This window comes from Excalfactoria chinensis, chromosome 13 (genome assembly GCF_039878825.1).
Source record: "Excalfactoria chinensis isolate bCotChi1 chromosome 13, bCotChi1.hap2, whole genome shotgun sequence".
Classification (NCBI taxonomy): domain Eukaryota; kingdom Metazoa; phylum Chordata; class Aves; order Galliformes; family Phasianidae; genus Excalfactoria; species Excalfactoria chinensis.
Genome location: NC_092837.1, coordinates 8,228,612 through 8,241,617, shown reverse-complemented (window position 1 = coordinate 8,241,617; position 13,006 = coordinate 8,228,612). Strand labels below are relative to the sequence as shown.

Below are 13,006 nucleotides of genomic sequence, written 5' to 3'. Positions count from 1 at the left end.
TGTTAAATACTCTCAGTGTTAAAAGAGAATTTCAAACATACCAGTCAGAAGAATTAGCTTGTCTTTATGTGCTTTCTATGTATTTGTGAATTATTTGGCTTTAGTGTTGTTGGTTTGCTTGTCTGTTTCCGTCTCCAGCCAGTGGGGATTTCATTATTTTTTCAGTGGGTAGATATCAGCTGTTTGAATTGACTACTCCACATGACCAGTTGCTTCTTCACTGAAGTAGTTCTTATTTTGGATCTTGCTGCATCAATTTGTAATGAAGGATAGAACCTGATTTTCCACTCAATCTCACTGGTAGCTGTGACTCTAACTAGATAATTTCATAGACACACTGGTGAAGCTCCGGACGTTCTGGTTAATTTCTCCTTTCAAAAAAAAAAAAAAAAAAAAAAAAAAAAAAAAAAAAAAAAACAAAAAAAACCACAAAACAACAAACTTTGAGGATATTGAAGGTTCTGAAGAAAATGTGGGAACCAACAGGCAGGATAAGGGATTGCAGACTGAAAAAGAAAAGCATAAATTGCCAGAAGTAACAAGTGGGCTGTGGAGTTGTGACATCCAAGATCACTCTAAATTAAACTTTTCACAGTGAGGACATCTGGAGAGAAAAATGTATCGATCTACATTTGGAGGGGTTACTACCAGGATTATCATGCTTTTTCTTTCTTCGGATAGAGAGGATGTGGTCAGTTCACATCGGTTAGATTTAGCAGTTTTTAAGTTAAATGGTGAAGAAAACTCTTGTCGGTGTCTGCCTAGATTTGAGACAGGGAGGAGGGAGAGTCAAAAGGGGAAGATGATTCTAAAAGATAAATTTTCACATCCTGACGTGGCTGGATATTGATACTCTTTTTGACATTTAAAAATCTATGAGAGTAGCAAAATACTTCTGAAGTCTTTGCTTATGTCTAGTGTCAAACAATTTGTTTTTCTGGAAATTGTAACTTTTTTTTCTTGTTTCCCTGACAGATTCTTCTTGCTTTTCATTGTCAAGTGGATTAAGAAGTCTCTCACCCGGTGAGCTGTAGACATCACCCAGTTCGACTGCAAAACAGCAGAACACAGAGTATTGCCGATCTCCCCTTTCAGTGAGTAGTCATAACTTCAATTTTGTATGTTGTTTTGTGCTGAGATGTGTTCATATTATTGACCAAAGTGCTTCCATCTATGCTTGAAAAATACCTTTCTAGATCTCTGCAGGAAAGTGTTTTTGTAGAGGAAGCAATTTGTCCCAGCACTTTGCTTTGCAGAATCTACTTTGGTCTTTTCCAGCCCAGCTGAATTGCTTCAGAATGTTTCAGACAGAGAAATGCATCTTTTTGTTACCTACTTAGGTTTTCATTTGCTGGACTTGTATATCCTGACAAATTCAGGATCACATGAGTATACTAGGAATTTGTTGTTCTCACTATCAACATAATTTTTCTTCATTTGAGCGGGCATTTTGTTCAGATTCTAAGCGCAGCAATTTTATTTTTATGAGTTACTACATATCATAAAGTTTTAAGTCTGCATATCCTATTAAAAATGTTGTGAAAGGAACATATAAAGAGAAGGGCTTTTCAAATTCTTCTTCTGTGGTGTCTGCAACTATAGGACACAATACTCACTAGACACCCTGTAATTTAATTACATTGTACATATGCTCTGGGAATTCATGTAATTACATACAGTAACAAACTATCCCAGTGTATCCTGCAGAGAAAGAAGGCTATTTTGCCTAGGGCAGCCTCAAGAGAAAAAGAAATACCTTCAGTTTATTGATTCCCCTAAAAAAGGTAAAGCTGCCTTTCGAGTAAATAAATAATTTTTGAGTCTTTACTTTCTCTTAATTTTGTTATACATCGAACAATTCTTAAGGTATTTAATTAAGTGGCAATATTATTAAAGGAACTGCTTGTAAGTTGAGACTCATGTAAAACAAACCTGTTAGTTGGAGTTTAATAACAACAGTTTTTAATTCAATTATGTTTCTTTCAAAGCACAGAAAAATATATATATATTTAGATATGTCAGGCAGAAAATTGGTCCTCTTTTAGGCTCTGCTTTTGACTTGTGGAGTGAACCAGTGCTGTCCCTTCTTCATTTGCCTCATTAAATTTGTGTTCCTCATGGATTCGCTTGTTTGCCAAAGAAGCACCAGTAACTTCTCAATTGCCTGTTTTTGTGTTGTTTGACCAGCTTCCCCAGCTCTGTCTCTTTTTGCCTTTTAAATCTTTGAATAAATGACAAAGACTTGCTGTCAGTTCACAAACAAATCTCAGCACTCATTTCCCTCAGTTGTGTCCTCCAGTATCTCCTGTGTTATATAGGGACCATTGCCATGATATAAATGTATCAGTATGTTTGCTAAGTTTGTGGTGTTTTTTGGTATGGTTGTGCTTTTTTTTTTTGTTTGTTTGTTTGTTTTGTTTTCTTTGTTTGCTGTATTTATTTTATTCTGTGATGACTACTGTCATTCCATTGTGATAGATGAAAACCTTTAGAAAGTAACTCATTTAACGAAGGAAAAAGTTAAACTTTTTGATCAAAACCCTGCTGGATTTGTTCTCAGAAGGACACTCAGTTTATTAGCTGGATGCATTCTAACTATTAATTCCATTCTGTGGGAGTGGGAGGAAAACATCTCTACCACTGCCATCTTCAGGGCATTTCTCAGTCCAGTGTCTGGAGGGCTGTGGGCTTTTAGGGCTGTCATTACTGACATATTGTGTGTGGGTTAAAAACTTCCTGCAAACATACAGTGATATGAAGAACCAGAAGTATTTGAGAAAATTACTCCACTAGCCCTCTTTTTACTGTCAAAAGTCCCTGCCTCTCTTTACTGCATTCAGTTTCCAGTGATTTTTAAGGGGAAGGAAAGTACAAAAAAAAATGATGTGAACAGTCTGTGCGTCTTCGAAGTGATGGATGGCATCCATCACTAGCAGCAGTGCTTTGTTTTGAGCCCAGAGACCAGTCTCATTTGCATGGTTTCTGTCAAATTCCACGGCTGCTTCTTCCAATGGCATGTACCATTGTATGTTGAAACAGAAATGGCCAGTCATTAACAGGTACCTTCTGTGAGAGCTGGTGCTCATCTCTAGTGTGCTCGGGTTACTTCTTTGCGTAATGGTTTAATTTTCAGACTCATGGGGAAAAATGGGAGAAACACATGATCCAGGACAAAAGCAGCGCACAGCACAGCCCAGGGCAGCCACCAGCTTCACTTAGTTGTAGGAATTTCAGTAGTGAGAATTTTCAGGTAGCTTTGCTTAGGATTTTTGATGGTATTTCTGGTAATACAGTCTAGAGTTACTAAGATGTGTGCACTCCTGGTTTACACTTAATCTTCAGATAGGTATTTTATAAGATTGTATAAAAGCACTTCTTTATGTCTTCTAAAGATACGAGATCATTTCGCTGAAATAGTAGATAATAGGTCTGAGGGAGAAAAAGCTTATAGTCTCTTAATATTTAGTTTTATAAACAAGGTGTACACTTACCCGTCCTTTAAAAAATTATTTCCTTTCAATTGTTTTTTTTCATACTTGTATTTTTGAGTAGCTCTGTCTTTTATTTCTTAAGCAAAAAGCTCACAATTGCAACTTGATAAATAAAATATTTACACTTAGAAATGGAACCACAAAACCAGTATTTTTCCCGTGGAACACTTCTGGCAGCAAAGAGAAAATTCCATTCTCTGTAAGCATAAAAATTAAACTACACTAAATTATAATCAGTAAGTTAGTGTTGTTACAGCAGCCTGGTCTAGTATTAAATGTGGAGGTTGGTGTCTCTACCTACAGCAGAGAGGTTGGAGCTTGGTTATCCTTAAGGTCCCATCCAACTCAAACCATTCTATGATTGTTCTCCCATTTCTGATCCCCCAGCCTCTAGACTAAGGTTTGCTTTCCTAGTAAGAAGCAGTGTACTGGGAGAACGTTATTCCTTTGTCGTTTGGTTAATTTGTTTTAATTTTTATTTAAACAAGTATGGTGGACTTTAACTATCAGCAGTAGTTCAGCATGGTGGAAGAACAAGGTTATATACTCAATTAAGATGAATCGTAGTACGAATTATGATTACAGAAACAGAGTTAAGATGTGACTCAAGTTTTAAGCCACTGTCAGACTGCCAATTATTTCTTTTAGCAAAACATATTCTGGGGGAAAAAAAGGATACTGTTTTCTTTCATTTCTGTCTTTGGTGTGAAGTTTAAGTGGGATGCTAATAGGGCTTAGCCTATTTAGTTTTAGGTGGAGCTTTGAACATATCAGGAGACAAGCCCACACATTGGCCTTAGCACTGCATAAATACTTGTTAAGAGACAGCTTTATTTAGCAGCATTTAGTAAGGCACAGTATTTAATCTGAAAAAATAAATGACGTTCTACCGTTTCTCAAGGTGTATAGGTAGATGAGAAACTGGATCTTATTTTGGCTAAGTTCAGGTCTGTCAAATAATTGGAAGATGAAAATAAATTAAGCAAAACAGCAGGTCTAGAATGTGTTGGGCTTTATTATTATTATTATTATTATAAACAGAAGGAGTACCTTATCTGAAAATATTCTAGTGGACTGTAGATAGGAATATGTAGACTGAAAAGGTTGTAATAGGAAGAAGTAATTGTATAAAATTCCAGGTTATCAGTAAATGTCAAATAAGAATGTATCAGGAAAAATAACTGGGTGTTTGAAATAGTAGATTTTGATTGATTACTGTGTAACATACAGATAGCAGCATTGTTAAGTAGCTGCTGATAGTATTCAATATTTTATTAGGATTCTTTTTGGAGTTAAGTACAGGTTTTAATAGTAATATCTGCATTCTGTACCATGAAGGTTTATAATTTCTAGATTTATTTTTTTATCTACTTGAATGGGATGTGAGCTGTTGTATGGAAAGCCTGTGAGCTTTGACCTTTGATTTAGCTAAGGGCAGGTTTTCCTTTATGCCCTAATTCAGAAAATTCATATTTTTGCTTCAGTTGTAATATAAGACTGTATGTGAAATTCCAGGATGTAGAAATGCTGCAGATACTCAAGATAACCTAGAATGCAAGCTTGAGAAAAACAGAATAACTGACTGCTTCTTAAATAGAAGTTCAAATGAGCAGAACTCAAGTAGAAACTCAGATATGACCTTCTGTGGCTTTCCTAGGAGAGCCCAAAAAGAAATTACAGCTCATCAGTGGTGATTTTTAATGAAGTTTCTCTGTGCAACAACCTAAGAACATCTGGTGGGAAAGAGGGTATGAAGAGCTGGCTGGAGTGTTCTTGTCCTTTGTTTACAGTTTTGTCTCCTCTTTGCCAGGGCTGTATTTTTGGTGTAGAGATTGTGTATTTTTGTGAAACTGATTGTAAGTCTTAGAGGAAACTGTGATTTCAGAAGAAATGTTGTAATTTTTGGAATGCTGTAGCCCTCCATGTGTGGTGATGAATCGTGAACGGAGCTGCTTGAGAGATAGCTTGTGAAATGGGAAAGGTTGCATGTAGTCAGCATCTTCTCCTGGAACGAAACCTCCATTGTTAATTTTGGCTAGAGTTTGAGGTGGTGTGACTGCGTAGGTTTTTGATAAATGGTGGAACAGAGCGCACATATGACGAATGAGCGGATAAAGCTGCATTTCATTGCATTCATTCCAGTCTAGGCCTGTGTCTTTGCTTTCATGAACATCTTATTTTTGTGGATTTAAAACATACATATATGCATATATTATCTGTGTAATCTTGTGTGTATGTATGTATAGATACATAGATACGTATACAAATAAGTAAGATTTTCTTCTCAGGAGAAGTTTTCTTCCACAGTTTGCGTTCCCTTAAGCTGTTTGTGTTTATAGAAGTAGGTAGCAGGTCTAAACTGGTTCATTAGGCTTTGAATGTCTGCTATAAAACACACGCCAGTTCTGAATCTGTCTGGAATCAAATTACAGACTTAATTTTTGTAGGTAAGCTATATCTGCTTGGAAAGGAGCTCCAAAAACCAGGTTTTCTAGAAGGAAAATGCATAGAGCTAAATGCCATCACAGTGAGAAATCAAAGTGTTCAGTGCTTACAGACATTTTGGTATCAGGAAGAGCTACCACCATCAGTACTCCATCTGACAGCTATATATATTTGCCACTGAAGCTAGGACATGAATCAGTTACAATAAGCCTGAAAACAGGCTCAGATGTCAGCCTGGAGATGGCTGCTATTGACTGCAGGAAAGGAGATATTAGAGTGAGCAAGATACCTTTCAAGAATAAATCAGTTTTGAGTAATAGAGAGTCCTCCAAGGGTGCTAATAATGCAGTAGAAAAACATGTCAGTAGGGCATTGGAGAATGACAAGATTATGCTGCACTGTAGCTGTGCTGCAGTTCTAATAGGTATATGAGGAAAGATGATTCATTGAACAAATAATTTTTGTTCCACAGTTCTGTTCTTTTAAATTTTAAGTTGTGTGCAGGGAAAGTTGTTGTTTGTTGGTTGTCCTCAAGCAATTATTTATTCTGTTTCACTGTGCCTTATACTGGTCTGTTATTTATGTAAATATGTCTCATAATGTTAGTACATTTACGATTACTTGAAGTAGAAAACACCGTGACTATCACAGTCTTACTTTTTCAACTGTAAAAAAGCACAAATTAGGCCTAACCGTCAAACTTTGAATTAGAACAATTAAAGATTATATTTTTTGGTATAATAAGCTCAATAGAACAGGCTTTATATTTTTAGGTATATATTTTAGGAGCATCTGTTTTGATGACAGGTGATGCCTTTTGTGCCTTATCTTGTTTTACTTGCTTGGAAGTTCACTTTGGAGATGGAGCACAGAATCTTGTTACAGGTTTACTGGTGACTTCCACAGATGTAGTGAAGTAATCCTAGTGAGAGCACTTTTGTGATTACAATTGTGGTCAAACTTGAGTTTTGTAAATGTCCTAAAGAGGGTATCTTCAAAGTATGGATGGGTTTATAGTGTTGTTTTCTTGACATGTGACATTAACTTCTAAAATGCAAGATTTATTTCTATTTCAGACAAAGGTTTTTGTTTTCTTAAGATGTATCCATTTATTCATTAGTTTTAAAGATTAGGAAATTAGTAAAATGCTCTTTGACGTGCAATTACAAAGGCAATCGCTTCCTCCATCATTGCTTAACCTTTTACTTAAGCATGCTTTGTGTGTAGTTCAATGTGTACGGTACGAACAGCTTTACTTCATACTGACCCAGCTTTTTATACCCTCTGGCAATCAGCTCCATGCTTGTACAACACGACATCACTGATAATTATGTGAATGCATTAAAACAATTCACGTTATATTAGAGAGGTTTTTGGTTTTTATCTGTATGGCAACTGTAATGTGGTTCATGGCATGGACAGTTGAAGTTTCCCTCACTTTAGCAGGAGTCTAGTTTATTATGCAAATATCCACTTCTGACAATGAGCATCTGCAGCTACTCAAGACATGGGTATAGTAGTGTCTGTGTGTAGGCATCTTCATTTGTTATGCTATGTTATCCCAGAATAAATATGCAGAATATATTCCAGTTGAACAATCACAATGCAAAAAAAAAAGCAGCACAGTGATGTTTTGTTATGTGATAGCTGACTGCGCTGCTGGATATAGAGCAAGTAGTTAAATCCAAATGGAACAAATGTTCCTTTTAAAAATATTTTAAATATTTGCTTTATCTCATTTTTTTTATTCAATCTCCTTAGCAACAGAAACATCTGTTTCTTTTCTCTTAGTCATTACATTCAAAGAAAGTAGCTGCTTCAAATATAATGGAAGCAATTTCTGTGAATTGGGTAGCTATTAATTGTTGCCAGGATGTTTTATTATGATAATAAGACATGCAACAATTGGCTTTTTTTTTAATTGAAATATAGCTATCTATTTAACCTGTGCTGGTTAGGTGAGTTATAATCCATCTGCTCTTAGGCTGCATTTACTGCACGATCTTTTTTTGCAACAAAGACTAGAATGAGCATGACTGTTCCTAGTTTCTCTAGGAGATATCTGGTATCAGTGTGTGGATTGTGCTTTTGCATCTAGTGTTTTATTAATTTACAGCTTCAAAAGAGATTGTCAGAGAGTTTGCCTTGAAGACAGAGGACTAAATATGCATGGACATAGAAATAAGTATTTTTGTATGTCAAACAGGAATATGGAATTGATGTAACAAATTAATGTAGATATGAACTTTGTGATGCTCTTTCTCAAATTACTTTATCTTTTGCTGGAGATTTTGATGTCAATTTCAAGCTGTTATGTTGTTTCCAAAGGGCTTTCTGATCCATAATTTCCATGTGTGAAGTCAAGCTGAATTCCTAAATCATTCACAATCAGCACATGTATGGGAGAGAGAGTTACGAAGGACTGAGAGAGATAAGTGCTGTATAAGGAGCCTTACTCTGCAAAGTTGTTCTGCAGCAGTAGGAGGGATGGACCTTTGCTACTACTGAGTGACTGGTATTTATAACTAATTGCTCGTGGATGGACCTGTGCACATGCTTGTAAATCAGTGCAAAATGTGTAACTGAGCTCTTGATTGTGTGAGCTAGTTTATTACTCAGGTTAGTAATGGTATTGGGGAAGAAAAGGAATTTGCTCAGGTGGTCAAAATCAGGAAGGCTTAAGCTCAACAGGAGCTGAACTAGAAAAGAATAATGAGAGTAACAAGGAAGAGTCCTATATGTGTGTAAACTAAATGCAGACGGAATTTCTAGATACTCATGCATTCGTTGTGGAATGGGGAGAAAGCCTAGTAACTGGCAATGTGAAGGAAAGTGGAATACCTGATGCCCATTTTGCCTTGCTTTTCACAAGTGAAGTCTGTTTCCTGGCCTGTTTGTGTACAGTTATGATTTGAGAAGGAGAAATGCTGCCAGTAGCCAGACTGGTAATCCATGACAAAGTCTTTTCATACGTGATGGCCAGCCTCATTTCAGTCCTTGAAGGAGTCGTGGTTGAATCACTTGCAAACGTGTGCAGTGTAAGAAGGTAATCAGTAACAGTATGATTTTACTGAAATGCCACTGGCGTTTCCCCAAGTTACCTTCTGTGGGCTGAAGAGTGGCTATGTCAGTCCTTAATACTTTTCAGTATCTTTTGTTTCTTTTTTCTGGGCAGTTGTATATGGAAGGCACACAGTGTATTTCCTTTACCCTTCTACACAGTATCTGTCATGTGTGGTTGGTTGGTTTTATTTGTTTTGGTAGTGTAGTGCAGTGTTCCCTCCTACTGCTTGTTTAAACACTACAGTCAGACATTACAACAAGGAAAAGAAAACGAAGCCTTTCATTTGAATTTTACTCCAAGGACCAGGAAAAATTCAAATTAGAGAAGGAAAATATAAAGATTTCTGTTCTGCTACCGCCTTTAAGCTTTTTGTACATTTCTTGATTTATTTATTTATTTATTTTCTGTCTCTCTCCAACCCTGACAATAACACAGTTCTATCTCCTGACGCATGTGGGTGGCAAAAATGGTTTTGAGAAGCTTTACCAAAGAACCATCTGCAGCTTGTAAGAGGGCCAGGAACACTATGAACTTCTCTCTGCAGAAAAACTGAAGAGCTGAGTTGAGCAGTGAGAGGTAATCTATGATTGTAATCAATTACACTGGCCAGCAGGTCAGGTGGGCAGGGTGCCCCAATGCCTGGGAATTCTGAATGGCAGGTCATATTCTGTCAGTTCCTTAGGCTCATATAGCAGTAGTGGGAAGCATTTGCATTTTAGTTAGATGCTCAAAGCAGTGTGTAGTACAAACATTAAAGCATTCTTGATTATGCAGTAAACACATATTTGTTTTATTTATAATATGTTGAAGGTGGAGCTGGTTATCAGGTTTCTTCAGGGATGAGATGGCTGTAAAGGCAGGACTTTCTGGGAAGGGCTGGGAGAGAAGAGTTTTGAACATTGTGGTGTGTTCATCCTTTTCTAACTTCTGTGGATGAACAAGAGGAAAGATGTCTGAGGGAAGACCTCAGACTTGTGTCAGTTGTGGTCAGGGACAGCATTACAAGAAGGCAGAAATCCTCATTACAGGGAGGAAGTGCTGAGTTTATTCCAGGTGAAACAAATATTGATCCTTTAAAAGATGAGTAGCTAAATAATTGAAATCTTTCTACCAATGTCATAATCTATAAACAGTATTAGAATAGGTATGTGAAATCTGTGGTCATGAATTTAGTGGAAAATTGCCCACAGTTAATGTAGGTTACCTTCTCTGTTCAAGTTGTGTTGCTGCTATTGGAGGGAGAAGATCGTTTGAGATGAGAAGAAAAATTTGAGTTGCTTTATATCTCCTCAACCACTTTAAATAGGAAAGGGTGTTTTTGTTTGTTTGTTTGTTTTTTGTTGTTTTTTTGTTTTTTGTTTTTTTTTTTTTGTTGTTGTTGTTTGTTTTTGTATCCTTAGGCTTTACCCTTCACAAAAAGATTACATTTCCCTTGACATAAACTGTTTGGATGTTTACTGGGCTTTAAAAATAGTAGTTTACGTATTGGTGCTCTTTCTGTATGTAGTTCTCACAGAGCATTTCAGAGTTTATCACAGCTTTTCTTTCACATTCTCTGCTTATTTAGGTTTCAAACACAAGGTATTTGATACTGTCCATGGGTTTTCCTTACTTGTTTAGGATGGTATTGAAAGAGTTACTCATTTCCTTCTTATAATTCAAGTAGAATTAAAGAGTAACTCTGGTTAAAAGCAAAGAGAGCAAGCCAGGTTGCTTGATGAAGTTAATCTATTTGGTAACGGTGATTCTACATATATCTAGTGGGTCTAATTTGCTTAGCTTATATGTATAACTCCATATGCTTCCATAGTGAATGGGTGCCTTTTTAGCCTTCTTGGTCCACAAGCTATTTTTAAAGACAGACTCCTAATAAATATTTCTAAGGTAATCCAAGTATTAATCACCATCAATTATTTTACTGCTAATGTGGATAAGAGAATTGTTCCTGTTTCAATTTTGATTTAATTTGAAATTACTAAGTTGGCAAGAGAGGGTAAAATTATACATGTCAAGTTAATATATTTTAGGTATATGTGAGAATATCGGTGTTAAAATGTGTACTGGACAGAGTGCTTAGAATCTGCCTGTTGTGGTGTTCTTCTTTTGAACTGCTGTCACTACTGCATGAAAAAGGTGTGAATATTATTCATTAATCAATTATCATATAAGATTCTTCTTCTGGTTTTCTATGTTGGGGTTTGTGGGGTGATTGGGTTGTTTTTTGTTTACATTTGTGTGCATTTTTAAAAATTGCTCATTAAAATCTAAGAACAATCTGAATTACCTTTTTTGTTGTTGCTATGTTGCTTGTTTTTTTTGTTTTTTTGTTTTTTGTTTTGTTTTCTCTGATGAAAAAATGTGATGCTGCACTTCTGTAACATAAGGAGAAATTTCTGAAAGAAACTAATGAGTGTGTCTGTCTTCAAAAAAAAGGTGGGATGCCTCGTTTGGCAGTTACCATTCTAAGGTCTCAGATTTATTTTGAGGGTGAGTTTTCAGTAAAACTGCTTCATATGTTAGAATTACAGAACCTAAACTCATTTAGATATTGATTTTGTTCCTACTCCATTGATTATTAATTACTGTGAGAGATCACAAACATGCATGTCAATACTAAGACACATTTTTAATATATATTCTAGGTATATTCTTAAAAAGTTGTACTATTTTAAACAAATTTATAATACAAATACCCACAAAACCTACTGTTGTGTAGAATTCATTGTGTTCTCCACAGAAGTTTAGAATCTGTGGAAAAATACTTTTCATCCACCAAAGGAAATAGGGTATTTGACAACATGCATTTGTCTACAAAATGGAAAGCAATATCTGATGAAATACGCTTTGTCAATAAAATAAATTGCCAAACAAAATGTGATCCTTCCTCAAAATGCATTTAGCCTACACAGTGAAATAAGCTACTTCCACAAAGTGCATTTTGTTGCTTGAATTATTTTGATTTGCTGTCGATCAGAATCTTTAGATAAAGCGTTGTTTTGTCAGACACTGCATATCACTCTTATTTTATTATATATAGATAAAATACATTTAATTTAAGGTAGACATTTGATAGGATACCTTAAACTGATATTGGCTTTAGCAGACATGATAAACTGCAGGCAATGCAGTGTTTGTTGTATGAGAGGGGCACTTCTCTTCCTAACTGTGCTCATAATGCAATGGCTCTGTAAATTGTAACTCAGCTTCTGTTGCATTGTCATAGGTGTTTTCAGTTTCTCCCTGGTGAACAGTCCCAGTGAACTATACATTGCATTAAAACAATGCACATAACTGTCTGCTTGACGAAAATACCATTATTTGATCAGATTTATCCTGCTTTGTCAATTGTTTCTTAGCATTGCCTATATTCATAAGTGAACTTTTTGCCTTCGGCCTTCCTCTGACTTTATGGAGCCATAACAGTTTCTTACCTGAGTAACAATTTGTAGGAAATACAAAGGGTGAGTATCTGATATGAAGAATACCTGTTCATTTTTTAATTAAAATCTTGGCATTTAATACTATTAGAAGACAGTCTTTTATTCTTTTTTTTTTTCTTTTTTTTTTTTTTTCTTTTCTTTTTTTCAATTAAATAACTCCTTAGTGATCTTTAAACTTATTATCTTCACTGTGTATGTATAAAGGTGTAGGCATTGGGGAAGATCTATTTCTTCTTTAGAAAAAGTTGCCAACAACTTAAATCTCTGCAGAGAAATGCTAGGGCCCCACTGAGTTTTTGAGTGCTGCTGTATGCTGAAGTTTGCACTACAGGGTCTGTAGTTCAGTTTTGCAACAACTTTCAGAGAAAGGTTAAAATACATGTGGTGACACCAAATTTTATTTCATGACAAGAGAAGTTGCACCGTGACATGGCTATCTTTGTATCAATTCAGATCAAATGTTGACATTATCTGAATGGCGTTCCTACCTGAATTATGTGATTGAAGTCGCCTTAATCTGAGTGATGTTATTTCTTTCTTCTTTCTCTGTTTGCAGCTGTGTATCT

General features: G+C 35.8%; 1 protein-coding gene across 13 annotated transcripts in view; it reads left to right on the top strand.

The window, feature by feature from the left end:
• TENM2 (teneurin transmembrane protein 2) overlaps positions 1–13,006 on the top strand; it is a 564,904-nt gene that overhangs the window by 55,011 nt on the left and 496,887 nt on the right. For all 13 annotated transcript variants that reach the window (XM_072348384.1, XM_072348382.1, XM_072348381.1 and 10 more), the window contains exon 2: positions 976–1,094. The gene's annotated coding sequence lies outside the window, so the exon portion shown is untranslated. The remainder of the gene's footprint in view (positions 1–975; positions 1,095–13,006) is intronic.